At 47.3% G+C, this 17,438-nt stretch overlaps 1 protein-coding gene across 10 annotated transcripts in view; it reads right to left on the bottom strand.

The window, feature by feature from the left end:
- Tmem229b (transmembrane protein 229B) overlaps positions 1-17,438 on the bottom strand; it is a 42,299-nt gene that overhangs the window by 9,817 nt on the left and 15,044 nt on the right. For 3 of the 10 annotated variants that reach the window (XM_027418364.2, XM_027418362.2, XM_027418363.2), the window contains exon 2: positions 4,926-5,106. The gene's annotated coding sequence lies outside the window, so the exon portion shown is untranslated. Of the gene's footprint in view, positions 1-154; positions 244-4,925; positions 5,107-6,852; positions 7,102-17,438 lie in introns of those variants that run through there. The other 7 variants (XM_027418358.2, XM_027418360.2, XM_027418359.2 and 4 more) reach the window with 5 other exon arrangements.

The raw sequence follows: 17,438 nt of genomic DNA, 5'->3' as shown, positions 1-17,438 counted from the left end.
GAATTCATGTCTAAAGAAGGGAGGAACCTAGGACAAAAGGGAGCCAGCTCAGGAAAGAAAGGGGGGAGGACATAACAGGGAAGAGAGGGAGACCCAGGCACGCTTCTATTTCTTGTTAGCAGGAAGCACTTGGGCAGATGGAGGGGAAGCATACCTAGGCAAGGTCAGACCTTGTCCAAGGGGTGGTGGCAGGAGAACACAGCTGGTTCACGGAGGATGAATGTGGGCGACTGAAAGACCTGGCTGGGGCAGAAGACAGGGGTGAAAACAAAGGAATATGAGAGTCTTTTTGGTTGGGATGTGCTCAGATGCTAGATAGAATACTGACTTGAGAACATTCCAGAATATCGGCCTCTACTCCCATTTCTTATAACCTAGGTGCTGTGCTTGAATTTGTATCTAGGACAGGCTTATTCCACCTTTTACTGTGTCCAACAGACCCACTCCATTCTTCCTTCCCTCTACCTGGCCTCCTGTAACCTCATGTCCCTTCCAATAACTCATTGCTCAGCTCTGGAATCAGAGCCCTAGGAAAGTCTACAGCAGGAGCCAAAGCTCTATGGATAGTGGCCTCATTTTTCCTGGTGATAAGCACTACCATTCTAAGGACCATGACAAAGATAGGACAGCCCAAAGGTGGCACAGAGGAGAGTGTGGCCAGGATTGAAAGCATGGTGGGGGGTATTTGGAGAGTGTGGATGGTTCACCCTACTTTGTTGGTCAAAGAACACAGTGTCCCTGAGAAGGGTCAAAACTCAAGTGATTGTCAGCATGAGGGAACAAGTGGTGGGGTCAAGGGAGCTGGCTTCTTGCATCCTGTCCCTAGAAACAGCTCACCTGGAGTGCTCAGAGTCGGCTGAGCTCTACATGGAATGGGCAAAGGAGACAGGTGAATCAGCCTTAAGAGACCAGGATAAGATGGGTGATGGTGGTGCAGGCCTTTAATCCCAACACTTAGGAGGCAGAGTCAGGCAGATCTCTGTGAGTTGGAGACCAGCCTGGTCTGCAAAAGCTAGTTCCAGGACAGCCTCCAAAGTCACAGAGAAACTGTGTCTTGAAAAACCAGAGAGAGCGAGGGGGTGGGGGCAGGACAGGCAAAGTCAGACGGAATAGCTGCCTTTGGTTTTCCCATAAATTCTGGTCTTTTTCCAGGAAGCTAAAATGCTGCAGTACAATAGCTCTGGGGATTTCTGCCCAGGGGGACATCTTGCTAGGCTTGGCATACCATTCTCTTCCTGAGCTTTACTTCTCACACTCAAGCACCCAAATCACAACATCCCATGCTCTGAGGAACCACACAGCCCATCCAGGAGATCTCTGGGCAAGATCTTGAGTTCTTTCCCTAGCAGGATTGGGACTGAAGGTCAGAGGAGTCAAGTGTGGAGGGAAGCCATTCTACATCTGAGCTATTATCAGATATGAAATGGTCATGGGCTTCCCTTGTCATCAAGGTAGAGGAAGGAAATCAGATATGCCTCAGGGTCCCAATGAGCCAAGTGGCTAGGTCAGATGCCACCAACTTCCAACCTTCTTTCTCTTGACAGGCCCCTGGGATCAGTGCCACTGAAGGTCTTGATGAGGCAGTCCCCTTACCTCTCAAGTGATAGTAAATACCAGATGTTCTTTCCAGCACTTTCTTTGTTTTAACTCAGAGAATTCTGAAGCCCATTTTACAGAGGAGAAATAGGAGGCAGAAAGAGACTAAATAATTAGTGCTATGTTCTCACGGCTCTAAATGGCTCGGGTAGGAATTAAAACCTCATAAGCGTGGCTTCAAGGTCTTCAACCCTAGTCAGCAGCCTGAGCACCCAAGGCTGGCTCCAGGCTCTTCTGAGGTACATCTTCCCAGGTGCTGTCTCTAGATACTGAGGTGGCACCTGGAGGTTCGAGAAGATTCATGGAAATGCATGTGTACTTCTCACTGGACCATCCAGCACGCTCAGAGCTAAGTGTTAGGCATATCACAGGCTCCTTGCCTAGTTCTCAGACCAAATTCTGGCAGGAGCCACACATAAGTACTCCAAGGTCAAAACTAACTTCACAGGACTGTGGCAGCAGCCACCCTTCAGGGCCTCAAGCCATGAGCCATTTAAAGACCCTTTGCCAGGGCACATTACCTTGTACTTTCCTAACAGCCAATCCACCCTGGTATGGAAACCTGAGACGGCTCAGCGCTGCTCTGGAAATGCCAGCCAAGAACAGTGGCCTGTGTACAGGATGTCCAGAGAAGCCATCTGTCCAACAACGGCCAGGGTGTCAGAAACAGCCACCTCACACAAGGCTTTGGAAAGAGTCAGATACTGAGCACGTCCCAGATGGGAAGGATGAAGGTGGGAGTGTTCAGGGGAATGGGAGGGCCTGAGAAATGGAGTCTGTCCTGGCCCAGAGACTTGCTGGGCTACAGAAGCAATGGACAAATAGCAGGTTGGAGGCCACAGGCTCGGCATCCTGTGCACTGTCTAGAATGTTCTTGTTAGACTTCCATGTGGCTGTCTCTCTGTTGTCACTCAGGTCTCAACTCAGCTGTCATCCCGCTGAGACCTTCCCTGAGTCTCCAATCAAAATCTTTTTATTATTTAAATCATCCCATCTTATTGTCTGTGTAGCACTTTCTAATGGTTTGCTCCTGTTCATGGCCTTGCTCCAATTGCAGTGAAAACTCTGTAAGGGATGAGGTTTTGTTTTCTTCACTGAGGCCTGCAATGATGCCTAATAGGGTCTTGGGTAGATGAATGAGTAGATGGATGTGTGGGTAGATGAATGAGTAGATGGATAGCTAGGCCCAAACAGAACCAAGGCCTTAAGCACAATGAGAATGGGTATAGAGAACTAGCTAGCTCAGCCTTCCTCCTCTCCTCTCTTTGGGAAATACAGCCTTTTAAATTTTAATTTTTTAATTCTAAAATTTAAAAATCTATTTTTTCCAATTACTAAAGTAACATGCTCACAGCTAGAACTGATTTAGCAACCAAAGACACCCCCCCACTTCCACCTCTTAGAGAAAGTCACTATTATTAATGGTGCCTTCTGTAGTCACCCTGATTAAACCGTTGTAAAAGAAGCCAACCCTGGCACCACAGAAAGGAAGAGCATTCATAACGAAACTGAAGTCACAGAGCCAGTATCTCTTCCCCTTTGCAATCTTCCCTAAATGCACTTTATAAGTAAGTCACTGTGATGTATAGTCTGTTACCTACCACTTTCATGTAGATCAGAACCATCTTTTCCAAGTTCTGCAGCCTATGTGCTCATCCTTACAATAGCTATATAACACCCCGCCAAGTGGAAAACTATAATTTACTTGACTAAGATATTCAACAAAGGTAATAATTGTTTTCCATTTCCCCTATTACAGAGAACACCACAGAAATACCTCTTATGCTTGTAACAAAAGAAATTTAGTCCTTTTCTTCTTGAGACTATTTCATAATAAAAGGCCCATCTATTCCTTCCTTCCTTCCTTGCTTCCATCCTTCCTTCCATCCTTCCTTCCTTTCTTCCACCATTTTTATTTCAAACAGAGTCTCATTGATTCAAAGCTGGACTCAAACTACTGAGCCTCGTGCTCCTCAGTTAAAGACATGTTCCCCCACATTCAGATAGCTTTCTTGTTCTCTTTCTTTTCTGCCTTCCTGCCTTCTCTCCCCTTCCCCAGCCCAGACGGGGTCTTGCTATATAGCCGAGACTGGCCTCTATCCAGATATCTGCCTGTCTCTATGCTCCAAGCCGGGCTTTACAGGTCTGTATCCCCATGCCCGGCATGAAAGCCCTCTTCATGAGTAATTCCAGAAGTGGAGCTACTGGACCAGACTAGTGGTATAGATTGCTATTGGAACCTGTGCTATGTGATGAGTGGGTCACATCTGGGTCACTACATCCCCACAGTGACCTCTGTGAATATTTTCCTCCTCCCAGTCCCCTTCAAGTGCAGGTTAACCCCTCCCCTTCTGGCTGCAAATCAACTTGAGAACACCTCCTTAAATGACCTGTTAGTAGCACCACTGATTGTGCAAGCATAAGCAGACTGGTAAATAGGTTCTGACCCTCAGCTAGGAGAGTGGAGATCTTTCTACAGCTGAGAAATGACTCAGTTGTCCTGTTCCCAATCCCTGCATACACCAGTATAGAATCAACTCTGGGCTCCAAGAGACCAGCCCATGACCTCTTCAGAAGCTGTCCAATCAAGATGGCCTCAATGCCAAGATAGCTGTGTTGTCAAATGCCTGCCCTGCCTTATTAGAACCTCCTCCTTTCTGGTCCCTGATCCCTCTGCACTGACATAATAGCCTTCAGGCCTCTGAGACTTGGGAAAGCATCCGATTGTCATTCTTTAAAGTATCATCAAGGAAAAGCCAGCATCAGAGACTGGGATAGAGGCCAGATGGAGACAGGCTCACTCTCCAGTCAAGGCCTTTCAGCCTATGTAGCACTTGCCTGGACTAAGGTGCCTCTGCAGAAAGGGAGAGAACTTGCCCTGCTGACTTCCATCACTTTTATGGATTCTAAGGCCCTGGATGCTCTATCCAACTCCTTCAGGGCCAGGACATTAACTTCTCATGGTGTGGGAGCAGAATTCAGATTCTAGGTAAGGCATAGCCCCCACTGTCTGGATGGAAAGCATCCAGGAGCCCCTTGAGGATAAGAGACATGGGAAGATACCCTCTCTCCAGTGTCTCAGAGGTTTTATCCCTGTCAGCCAGGCTGGGCCTGGCTCAGTGTAGAAGTTATAAGATGGCTCCAACAGTGACATGGCCTGAAACTGCTCAGCACTCCCCTCCTATTCCAGAACTGTAGCTGTGTGACAAGCCTTGGACAGGAAGCAGGCTGAGAACTTGAACCCCATGACCTGTACCCATGCTGGTGAGGTGCCAGATAGGAAGGCAGACAGGGACAGTGACCCCCCTACATGTCTGGGGCATACTCACTTAACACAGCCTTGACTGTGTGACTGGGAACAGACATCAGGATCGCTGTGCCACTGTGTCCCAGTTTAACCTTGTCTTGGTATAAGGCTGGACCTTGGTGCCATTCTCAGTGTTATGAACAAGCATTCACCCCGGGGCTCAGCTAATTCTTGGCTGGTTGGCTGGCAGCTTCCAGGTGTCTCTGGGAATAAAAGAGGAGGCCATTATTAGCTTAATCTACTCCCAGCACCAAGCTACCAGGTCAACCAAAAGGTAGATCTAAGACCAAGTACTCAGCAACAGGCCACCAAGGTCCCTTTCCTAGGACATTTCTGCCATCCCTTCTGCTCAGGGCAGGTCAATCTGGACATCAGAGGCTGGGCTGGTTCTCTGGTGATGTCTTAAGGGGTCGACTTAGGGGCATTTTGTGGCATGCATGAATGAATGGGCACTTTGAAACCTTAAAGGAGATAGCGTTTTAGAATCCAGCTCCAGACTCAGCTTGAAAGCACACCTCACCAAGCCGCTGGAGACATCTCTTTGCAAGGGTAGTCAAGAGCCGCAGGGAAGGTAGGCAACACAGGATACTCGGTTTAGCATTTAGAGAATTAAGTATGCCACACAAGTAAACTGAGGAAAATAGAAAGTGTGCTAAGTACCCCCCACAACCCGAGTTGAGCCTGATGGTATACCCCTTTAATCCCACCACTCAGAAGATTCAGGCAGAAAAAAATTCTCCAATGTCAGCCAGGGCTACGTAGTGAGACCACGTCAAAAAAAAAAAAAAAAAAAAAAAAAAAAAAAAAAAAAAAAAAAAAAAAAAAAAAAAAAAAAACCCACAGCAATGAAAAGCCCCAAACCTTACCTGCAATCCACTATTGTCATACTCATCCCATCATGTTAATACCCTGACTATTGGTGAGGTCCTTTATGGTAAGAACTGGCTATAAGCTGACATGAATCTACTTCATATGGCTTTTTGCCACATATATTCTATTCTCTCAATAATATTCCCAAGACTGTTTCTTCTTTTTACAAGACTGGGGATTGGACCCAAGACTTGGCATATGCTAGGCAAGGGCTTGGCCACTGAGTTATATCCCCAGATCTTTAAAAATCACCTATCAAGTAAGATACACACAATCTTCCTGCTTCCCAGTAGATAGAATCACAGGCTTGGCTAGTGAGACTAGCAAGACTTGACCATTTACTTCATGAAGACTCCAGAATTATTTTGTTCCAAAATGAAGGTACCAGAGCTGCCTTTGCACTCCCCTTGATACAGTGCCAGACAGGACTTTGCCCAGTACATGTGGCCACTTAAAAGCTGACAATAATGTGGGGGCTACCTGGGAGGTGGCACCATCACCCTTACAGATGGGAAGAACACAGAGGTGCCGACTTGAGCTGCTACCCAGAGGCTTCTGAATGGAAGCAAATCCTCTCCCATTGTCACCTAAGCGAACAACTTGTAAGGCAACAGACTGCTGACAAATTTGAGGATAGGGACCTAAAATGTACCCTGCTAAGATTGCTTTGGGGAGCCGGGTGGTGGTGGCACACACCTTTAATCCCAACACTCGGGAGGCAGAGTCAGGCGGATCTCTGAGTTGAAGACCAGCTTGGTCTACAAGAGCCAGTTCCAGGACAGCCTCCAAAGCCACAGAGAAACCCTGCCTCAAAGTCCCCCCCCCCCCGAAAAAAGAAGATTGCTTTGGAGACATATCTGTCCCCATGTCAGCTCTTTCCCTGGTCCCCAAGGCCTCTGCACAGAGGAAAGTGAAGGTATGTGCTGAGTGTGCCTGCATAGGCTGCTATGCTCAACCTTGCTTGTCTCTCCCCAGTTCCTCCATAAACAGGAACCTCGGCCCTCTCTCGACTGTTCAACTCCCTCCCCTCTCCTAGCCTGCCTGACTGGGGAGGGGGCCAAGGTCACCCTGGCACCTACCTATCACCTTGAGGAAAGAATCCTAACGAGGCATGTTCCATATCCGCCACCATTAGCAACGCCATGGCATGTGGCCTGAAGAGTTCAATCCCACTCATGGGCACTTCCCCTTTCCTGGGCCCTAGGCAGGCCACAGCAGCAGCACATGTCAAAACAGAAAGAGAAACCAAAAAACCACATCCTGCTCCGTCAGCTGCAAGCAGTCCACAGCCAGCAGGAGATGACACCACTGTGGGAATCCACCTCTGGCTGGAGACCTTCTGCTTCTTTGTCTGCTGGCTTTTTCTGCTGGATAAGATGCTAGGGTCACAGGTGTCTCACCTTTTTTTCCTGCACGTGTGCAAGCTGTCCCTAGACCCTCTCATACTCCAGTCTTCAGGAGCAGGATCCAGGGGACAGAAGCTCAGGGGCTCTTTCGTGGGTCACACAGCCCAGGTGAGAAGCGTGGGCAGCGTGTGAATGTGTCAAGCACCCTCACGGCAGCTAACATGCAGACAGGGTTGGACCTTCTCAAGCTTAGCAACTCTGAGGATTCCCTTAGGACACCGTGGAGCAGGGAGGTGGTGGTGGGGACAGCTACTAAACTAAGGCATAGGACATTAAGAGATTTGGTCAAATCTACATCTCTGACTCAAACCCCAGGTCTTGGGCCCCTCACTCCTTTGGAGCCCTGTGCACTGTGTCTTCAAGCTGCTTCCCACCTGAGCCTCATCTTCTCAGATTTTTCAAATAATGTGATCTCCCGGGTACATCCTATGGCCAGCTGTTTTGCACACACACAGCAGTTCCTCTCCTGTCTCTCTATTAGCACGCCTGGGAGATGAAGGATCAGGGATGACTACTCAGTTTCAGACCCTCTCTCCTCCAGTCCTCCTCTGTAGCCTGCCAGCTCCTACTCTTCCTACCTCACTGCTCTGTGAGGCCATCCACAGCCTCTGGTCATCCTATTATGTTCCCAGGAGATTTGACCATGTTTCCACAAAACATGTCATCCTTCTTGAAAATAACCTCACGAGTGTTTATTTCCCCTACCACAGGAGGAATTCCCAGAGACCACAGATCTTCTATTGGATGGCTGGGTAAGCATAGAGAAGGATCCAGCTAAATTCTTGAGTGATGGAGTCATCTAGCCTGGTATTAACCAAAGCTAACAATGCCCAGAGTTTGTCTCTAATATCTAAGGCACCTTCATGGAAAGGAAACTCTCCCATTAAGCAGCATCAAGAGGGGGCTACAAGGCTGCCTTTGCAGATGAGCAGAACAAAGGGGATGTTCTCCTTTCTTCCATGTCCAAGCATCATCACAGACTTGGGATGGATGGCATGGGTCTGGACAATACAGAAGATCTGTCTGAAAGTACATTGAGAGAGAGGCTGGGAACACAGTGTCCTAGGCAGGCATCCCTGGGGACACTACAGGCTCCTACACTGGCAGAGGTCTGAGTAGGTCCAGGTCAGAGGATAACAAAGCCCACTGTTTCTACAGTGTGCAGGGGCAGCCAGTTCTCATGAGGAGGATTCATTTCCCAAAGAGGTTTAACCAGCAGCTGCTGGCAGGAAAGTCCCTGCATCATTCTCTCCTCTGTAACTATTTAGGGTAAGCTGGGCTTGCAGGATTCAGTCTGCTTTTCTGACTGGAATCTAAATCCTCTCACCTACTCCATCTCCATGCCTGGGACCTAAGAAGGGAGCCAGAAAGGGGGAAAAAAACAAAAACCAGAAACTAAAACAAAAAACCCACCATCCATTTGCAGGCCTTTCCCCATTAAAAACCCCCAAATCTCCCAGGAAAAAAAGGTTAAGATCAAATAGTCAAACTGGGCTTGGCATTTGCCTGTAATCCCAGCACTCAGGAGGTGGAGGCAGGAGGATCAGGAGTCCAAGGCAAGCTTCAGCTACTTATCAAATTCTACATAAGACCTTGTTTACAAACAAAAACAACAAAACAAGAAGTCCACTGATTTAATAAAAAAAATGATGGTTTTATCAAAACAAAAACACCCTCACAGTCAATACAGAGTACTTCCCTAACCAGCTGTGCCCCCCCAGAGAGAGAGAGAGAGAGAGAGAGAGAGAGAGAGAGAGAGAGATTCCTCAGCAGATACTGCTTATTCTAACAGTTTATTTTTACTCTGACATTATACTCTGAGATAATGCTAGATCCCACAAAGTCGAGGGCTCACCCCCATATGGCTGCCTCAAATGCCAATCACAGTTTTCACCAACACTTCTGACCACTGACTATAAACCATTACTTCTAGGCTAGGCCCCCTGTTTCCGCCTGATTCCTTTGCTAGGATGTCTCATAGAACTCACAGAATCACCTACCTTTACCCGGGCAACCAGATGAAGAAATACATGGAGGAAGGAAAAGGCAAAGGTGGTGTGTTTGCACTCCCAGCACCCTCTTAGCAACTGGGAACTCGGCAAATCTTGATGGAATTGTCAAGAGTTTTTATGCTCTGAGAGGTGGACAGCTAGGGCTAGAAGGTCCACCCCTCTAATCTCTTTATCATGAGGTGTTTTGGTGATTGGCTCCATCCTAGCTAGGGCTCCACCCTAAGCATTTCATTAATGAAAACTCAAGTGTAATCAAAGGGGCTCATTCAACTGTGTGAGCTTATTCTATGGTGAGACCAGGCCTAAAGGCTTTGGATTTGGCAGGTTCCCAAGCCACAGAGTGACCACCCAAAGCTGCAAACACAATTGAAGTCCACATACCCTAAGGGACGGGCAGTTTATCATTGTCCCCAGGGAAGTGAATAGGAGGCACAGACATGGAGATGGCAGCTGACCCTGAAATGCATTTGGTTTTAGTCTTCCACTTGGCTCCTTGCTCTGGGCTTGGACTCTGGATATCCCTGCCTGCTCTTCATCTCACCCCATCTTTTTTTTAACTTAAGGACCCCTTGTCCTGTCACCCTCTGTCCTCTTTCATTCCTCCTCATCTAGTCCATTCTATGTTATTAAGTCCCTTCCAAGCTCCCCCTCTAAGAAAAACACTGATCGCCCAGCTAGTACACCTGGGAGTGTGGGCCTTGACACCTCCGCTACACACACAACCTCTTTCCTTTCCCTCCCACAGTGCTCACTGGCACCTGGTAGCTCCTGCCTGCTGCCTGAAAAGCTGGACAGCTGCTGAGCTTTCTAATTAGCCTCTTGGCTGCTGTCCCAGAGCTAGGCATGTGTTACAGTAAAGCATCTCCTCACCACCCCGCTTTATCCATAATCCCCCCAATGCAGATCCCAACAGGTCACAGCCAGGGGCTCTAGAAGCCCCATCACATGACACTAGCAAGCCACCTCCTGTCAGCCATAAGAGAAAGAATAGTGACTTTACCCTATAGAGTGACCAGAAATTTGTCTGCCCCTCCCCCACATCACTGTCTATGTCTTAGAGCATACTTTAGGTCTTCTGGAGCAACAGGGTCCCCTCAGAAAGTAGAGGCCATTTTTGTGTTTGTTTTCTAAATCACAGCTAGACTGGCACAGCAGTGTGGCGCTGGAGGCCTGCTTCCATAACTAAGCCACCCCAGAGATCTCTATGTAGCCCAAAAGTCCTACTATTCACGTTCACTATAGACCAGGCATTTATTCACACTAAGGTGTGAATAAGACAATGCTCTTTCCCCTTCACCCTACAGACAATTCCCACCCCTGTTACAAGGTACGTGCCAGTTCAGCCAAATAAAGCCCCTGCCGGCCAAACAGAGGTCCACCAGCTAGAAATGCCCCTTTCAGGCAGGGACTGGTTCCTTGTCAGTCACAATTTAACAACAGGTTTAATAAGTGAAGACAAAATGAAATGCTTTGACTGATGGCCTAAATATCCATCTTCCTGTGATCAGAAGAATTTAAGTAACCTTGTCATACCCCACAATATCATAGCTAACCTAATAGTTCATTTTAACAAAAAAAGTTCTTGCTGCCTCCCCCGCCCTACCCCGAGACAAGGTTTCTTCTCTGTGTAGTCCTGACTGTCCTTAAACTTGCTTTGTAGACCAGGCTAGCCCCAAACTCATTGAGATCTACCTGCCTCTGCCTCCCAAACGCTGGAATTAAAGGTGTGTTGCCACCACCACTTGGCTAATGAATATTCCTTCTTATCCAGTTAAAACGATGAGTTTTCTGTCACTATCAATCAAGAAAATCCTAAGACAGGCATGAGGCTCACACATGTCCACCTATAGTGCTCCAACAGTGGCCGCTCTGCTCCCTGCAAACAGAAAGGGAAACATGGAGAACAGAAGAGAGAGGTCAGACCTCAAACATGGAAAGTCAATTTGAGCAGGACAGTTATGACTTCAGACATTCGAAATCTCCCTTCTGGTCATTGTCTGGACCTCAACGACTAGAGAGGAAAATGTACATTCTCCTTGCCAACAACCTAGCAAACCTTAAGCATCCCCTGGAAACAGCACTCATGGGGACCAGAGACAAGGCATAAGTCAAGAACAGGTGATGCACAAATTCAATTTTTCTAAAAATTCCAAAAGCATACTGTCCAATTGGACAGTCACCACACAAGGTTATTTAAGTGTTAATAAGTAAGAGTGCATGAAATTGAAAAACCAAGCTCTCAGATGAACTAGGCGCATTGCAAGTTTTCAAAGCTATATGTGGCCCTTGTCTGCCGTATTGGGCAGCAGATGTGGAATATTTCCACTGTCCCAGGAAATGTCGCTGGATAGCACTGCTCTAGATTTGCTAGCACTGAATTCCATTCCCTTGGTCCCAGAAATCTTGACCTTCTGAACAAGTATTTGCATTCTCTAGAAACAGGTCTAGATGGCCAAACTTACCATTTGAAATGAAGGGAAGATCAACCTTTCACAGAAGTCACTATCGACTGTCTGGAGGAAGACTTCTTTTTGTTCTGTTTTTTGACACAGGGTTTTTCTGTGTAGTCCTTTCTGTCCTGTAATTCACTCTATAGACCAGGATGGCCTCAAACTCACAGAGATCCACCTGTCTCTGCCTCCTGAGTGCTGGGACTAACAGTGTACTCCACCACCTCTCATCTCTGAAGAGTGATTTCTATTCAAGAGACCAGAGACGATCATGGCTATTGATGAATGAGGCCATCCATCCCTTGGGTCTCTGGCTATAACTCAGTCTATGGGTACTGCTCTTCTGTGCCAAACAGCTTCTGACACACACAGACCCCAAATGAATTAGGAGGATGAAGCTCAAAGAGGTTAAGAGACTCTTAACTTAAGTCTACAGCTAAAAAATTGTCTCTACTAGTATCTATCCCACACCCACACACATACACACCACTCGTGGAAATGGAGATCTAAGAGTCTAGGAGGGACATGATTTGCCTATAGCAATGGGATATTTATAGTTGACAACAGTTCCTCATGGAAGACAATCTCATATGGGCTACCTATATGCCCAGGAGAGCCACCACCCTAGGGCCTGCCAAACGAGACTTGGAAGGGACCATACCATAACTACAGGAAGGCTACAGCATGGAAGATAAATTTGTGATAGGTAGGGGTCAGAAAGAAGACAGGGCAAATCTCCTGGGTAAAGAGGAAAATAGTATAATGCAAACTTATTTTAGGAAGCTCTCTGGCCCACAGGCTCCTGCAAACATCCCATGTTCTAGACAACACTTGTCATAAGAGTATCCATCTCTCGACCCTAGTTGAGAGATCTCTCCTAGTCCTGGGCACAACAGAAAAGAGGGAAGGCAGGGTGTGTGTCCTCCAAGAATGAAGAACTTTGGCCAAGAGCAGCCTGAAGGGCAGGTATACTGGGGTGCCAGGTATGGACTAAAGAATGATGGTTCATCTGTGGAACTGTGAATGCTGCTGTCTGCCCTCCACCTGATACTGTCTGGCCCATCTCCTTCAAGTGACAGCACACAGGAAAGGTTGTCAGACACTTGGCAAAGCAGACGCCGGCCACCTCAGGCACCATCATCAAGAGCCATGAGCTCAGCAATCCTGGCCCCTCCCTCAGCCTCTTGCTGGACAGCTCCATCTACTGAGCAAGCACCCAGCCTTGCAACACACTCAAATTATGGCTCCAAACAGCAGTTAGGCAAGAGTAATTAAAGGCAATGTTATCTCAGTCAGCCTCTCATTAGCCACATAATTAGACTGCTGAAAATAATTAACATTCCTTTTGACAAAGGAAACAGAGGACCCATTACATTCATTAAGGCAGCCTCAAGCCAGCCTGAGGAGGCTGAAAAAAAGAACTCATCACCTAGTCCTGCCGGCAGCGCAGTAGTGCTAGATGACTCAGACGAGTGGCAAATCCTGCCCTGGGTCAGGCTGGTGGGTGAGCTGATGCATGTGACACTGTATACCTCCATGTATGTGTTACAGATAGTAATAACACACATGCACACAGGGAGAAAACAGCCAGGGGGAATGCATCTATCTCCTCCTAGTCCTGGGCACAACAGAAAAGACATTTTTCTAGAAACAGTTAAACTAGTACAGGACCAGGAAACAAGGAGGAATCACAAGGGCCTCCTGAAGTCAGAAAAAGAAGTGAGGATAAGTTGAGGAGACCCCCCCTCTGCCCAATTTAAAAAAAAATGAAGTAGCAATAAGAATAACCGACTTTCACAAAGCACATGTGATGGACCTTGGCTCAAGGATTTGCCATGTATTAACTCACTGTGACTTAGGGACTGTCATTGCCTCTCCTATATAAAAAGAGAACCAGAGTGGCTATAGGAAACTTTGTCTAGATCGAGGTCCCAGGGCTAGGACTGCAACACCAGCAGCATGGCTACAGTCTCTCTTCCACTAGAGGGGCACTGTCCAGGGACCATATTTAAAGTGAGTGAGCATATGTGGGAATCCTGAGTGGGGAAGCAGAAATAGACAATGGAATAGAGGGGCCGGGAGACATCCAGACCCGAACACTGCCTAGTGGGCATATCCTATCTTCCACCTGCACCAGTGCTCAGAACTGATGTTCCCAGAGAAGTGACCAGAAAACTTGAAAGGAATGAACACACAGTATTCATGCAAAACTGGACCAACAAAGGCAACAGGATGAAATGATTTAAAAATATGATAAATAGGAGTTGGTTCTCTCCTCCATCATCTGGCTTCTTGGGATTGAACTCAGGTCATCAGGCTTGGTGGCAAATGCCTTTACACATGGATCCATTTAATTGACCCGAGAAGCTACTTTTTAAAATATCTAGCATGATCCAAGTACTTAATAGGATTTTGTTGAGCAAAGTAAAAAAGCATCAGGTCCTGTCTCATACACCAACCAGGCCTTACTAGGGTTGTCCATAACTGGCTGTCCTCCAACACATAGACTAGCCTCTTGGGGTCTCTGTTCAGAATTCCTAACCCCTACTCTATCTTTAATACCCATCTCTCATCTTTATCCACCACTTGTCCTTCATCGCACACTCAAAGGTTACCATCTCAGACAAAAAGAAAAAGAAACCACTCTCTGTGGAAAGAGACTACCACAATCCTGTCCCCAAACTCCTAAAGACACTAATTCTCCAGGGTCCCAGGAGAGTGCTGGTTGAACTGTGCAGTGAGCTCACAATATTGACAATTCATAGGCTTCTTACCTTTCGGCAGGTTCAAGCTTTATCTTGGTAAGCTGTAGAAAGCTAAAGAGAGGGCCCCAGGGTTCCTTTAATACCCCACTGTGTGCAATAAAGCTGAGTAACACCACCAGTCACTGTCTGCTGTCTATGTCGTGTGCAGGAATGACAAACTAGCTTCTACTGACAGGAAAAGGACAAGGAAGAAAGGTTCGAAGCTGTGACTCAGTGGGCCAGGCTCAGCGCAGCTGGGCTCTCCCACGTGGGCCATGCCTTCCAAATGACCCACCAGGCTGTAGAGAGATTTGAACTGTGACCCAGTGGGCTAATCAGGAATACCTGTGACCCATTGGCCAATCAGGAATACCGTAAACACACTCTGGCTGGTTGGGAATCTGAGCAGAAGAGACATGGGAGCAAAGCAGAAAGGAGGAAGCACAAGAGACAGCCTCTCCAGACAGGAGAACTCCACCCTGGGAAGTCAGTCATCTGCCAAAGTGTCTCTCCCTCCCTCACCTTGCTTCTCCATCATTTCATTCCTTCCTCTTCGCAGGATCAGGTGTTCTGTATTCTAAACCCAGAAGACGGGGTTAAACGTTTGGGACTATCTCTACATGTAATTAATGTATTCTGACCACTTGTTTTACCCATAAGCCCCTAAAAGTGAGTCGGGCTACTAGTCAAAACCGAAGCTTTTGAAGTTTCAAAAACGTCCTAGTCTCTTTGGGGAGCCCCTTTTGAGTGCCTTACCCCACCTGGGGATTGGAGGGGGGATGGCTAGGGGCAGGTGGGATGTTGGGGGGGATGGGAGGGAGAGGGAGAAGGGATTGACATCTGAAGCAAGCTTGTTTCTAATTTGAACTAATAAAATAAAATAAAATAAAATAAAATAAAAATGTGCTAGTCTCATTTACACTTAGGCCTCTGGGCCATGTTTCTCCCTTTGGAGGTCTCACTTGGGCTTCCTAGGGCAGATGCTCCATTTCCAAACCCTCTACCATCCCCTCCACGGAATTCTTAAAAACCCTCCCACATATCACAGGAACTATCTATCCCCTCCTCAGGTTCACTGCCCAGCTCTGTACAGCCACTTTAAATAACACCCAGCCAGATGGTAAGGTCTTTAAAGAGACTCACAGGAGTGCAACAGGAGATGGAACAAACTACCCATCACACAGATGCATTCACTCAGCAATGCAGAAATCCTGATATGCATATCAAATGCAAAGACCACTGAATGCTAACAGGCTGGGCAGGAATGCTAAAGCATAGCAGGGAGCCTGGCTGTTTGTTTGTTTTTAATGTATGTATGTGTACTCTGTCTGCCTGTATGCCTGCATGCCAGAAGAGGGCATCAGATCCCATTATATATGGTGGCAAGCCACCATGTGGTTGCTGGGAATTGAACTCAGGACCTCTGGGGGAGCAGCCAGTGCTCTTAGCCACAAATCATCTCTACAGCCCACTAGCTATTTTTAAAACAAAATCTTGGAGGGCTGAGGGTGCAATATATCAAGCCCCAGAAAACCAATAACATTATCCCTTATTACCTTGATTTTCATTGTAGTAGCAGGGATCTTTTAAGTTCATCTTATTATCTGTGCATTCATTAAACAACCATTCAGTACCTATTCGTTCCACCAGGTGTGTGTACGAAAAGACCATGGAGTCAGATGTCCTAGCCCAGGCCACGCATCTTGACGCTTTATCAGGCACACTCATACATGCATAGGACACGGAAAATTATTAAACCACTGGATTGGGGGGGTGGGCTTGGTGGCAGAACAGTTATCCAGTATGTTTGAAGCCCAGGTTTTCATCCCCAGAATGACGAGAGACCTGATAAACATTCTGAAGGCCTTCAAAAATCTTAATCCAGCCTAATAGTAAATTAGGAATTGTGATCCCAAATGCTAATGAGGATTGAGCAACCAACACAATTAGTTAAGACTATTAAGAAACCCAACCCACATCAGGGCAGAGCCATCATGAGAGATAGATGACTGACAGGACTCATGAGTGATTAACTGGGAGGAGTTGAAGATGCACCCAGACTCTGCCCCTGGCTATGGTGGTGTCTTCCTCACCCCTTCCCCTGCCTGAGAGAGAGAGAGAGAGAGAGAGGAGGATCCAGGAAGAGGTACAGCTCTGGGGACCCACAGAAGCTGTGTTTCGGATGCTCTTTGTGTTTGAGATGCCAGTAAGACAGCCAGCTTGAGGCTGGACAGGACCTTGGGGCCTGAACAGGATGGAGCACAGCAGAGGAGGAGCAAGCTCGGGAGGAGGGAGACATCTGAGGCTAGCAGAGGATGATACAGGAAAGCAGGAGCATACTCAAGAAAAGGACACTGGGACCCTGGGAAGGTAGAGGCAGGAGAATGCCAGAGGCCGGGGCCGACTGCAGAGAAAAGTTGAATGGGGGACGGCAAAAACTTAGCAGCACAAAGACTGGTGACTGTTTAGAACGGTGTGGCTGTGAGGACGGCCACTGTGTTGCACAGGGATGCACTGAAGACTTGAGAAATCAGCACACAAAGCAGAAGAAGCTGCTGCAGCAGACAACAGAAAGGTGCCCCCTTCTTCCTTCTTGCCCCTTCCTTCCTCTAACCCCGTCTCTCCTCCCCTTTCTTCTTCCTTCTTTCCCTCCCCCCACCTCTCTTTCTCCCTTTGAATACAAGAGAAGTCTAAGGGTGTTTGAGCATTAGAAGGAAATTAGAGCACGGGAGAGTCTGTGAATGGGATGCACCTTGTAGGGTTCACATGGATGTCCTGGACTGGCCTGAGCGTCTGTCTATAAAGAAAGCATAGTAAGCTCCAGTCCCAGAGCAGGCAGGACACACGTGCCACTTTATTTTCATCTTTAATTATTATTATTATTGTTGTTGTTGTTAGTAGTAGTAATGGTAGCAGTTGTAGTAGTAGCAGTACTGGAAATGAAACCCAGGGCTTCTCATATGCTAAGCAGAACTTATCACTATATCCTCAGCAAACGTATATTGCTTGAATCTTCTTGACAGAGGAGATACGCAGACATGTGGAATCCAGTG

The sequence above is a fragment of the Cricetulus griseus genome, chromosome 5 (assembly GCF_003668045.3).
Source record: "Cricetulus griseus strain 17A/GY chromosome 5, alternate assembly CriGri-PICRH-1.0, whole genome shotgun sequence".
NCBI classification, from domain to species: domain Eukaryota; kingdom Metazoa; phylum Chordata; class Mammalia; order Rodentia; family Cricetidae; genus Cricetulus; species Cricetulus griseus.
Note: the sequence above shows the minus strand (reverse complement) of the source record. Positions and strands in the feature narration are given on the sequence as shown.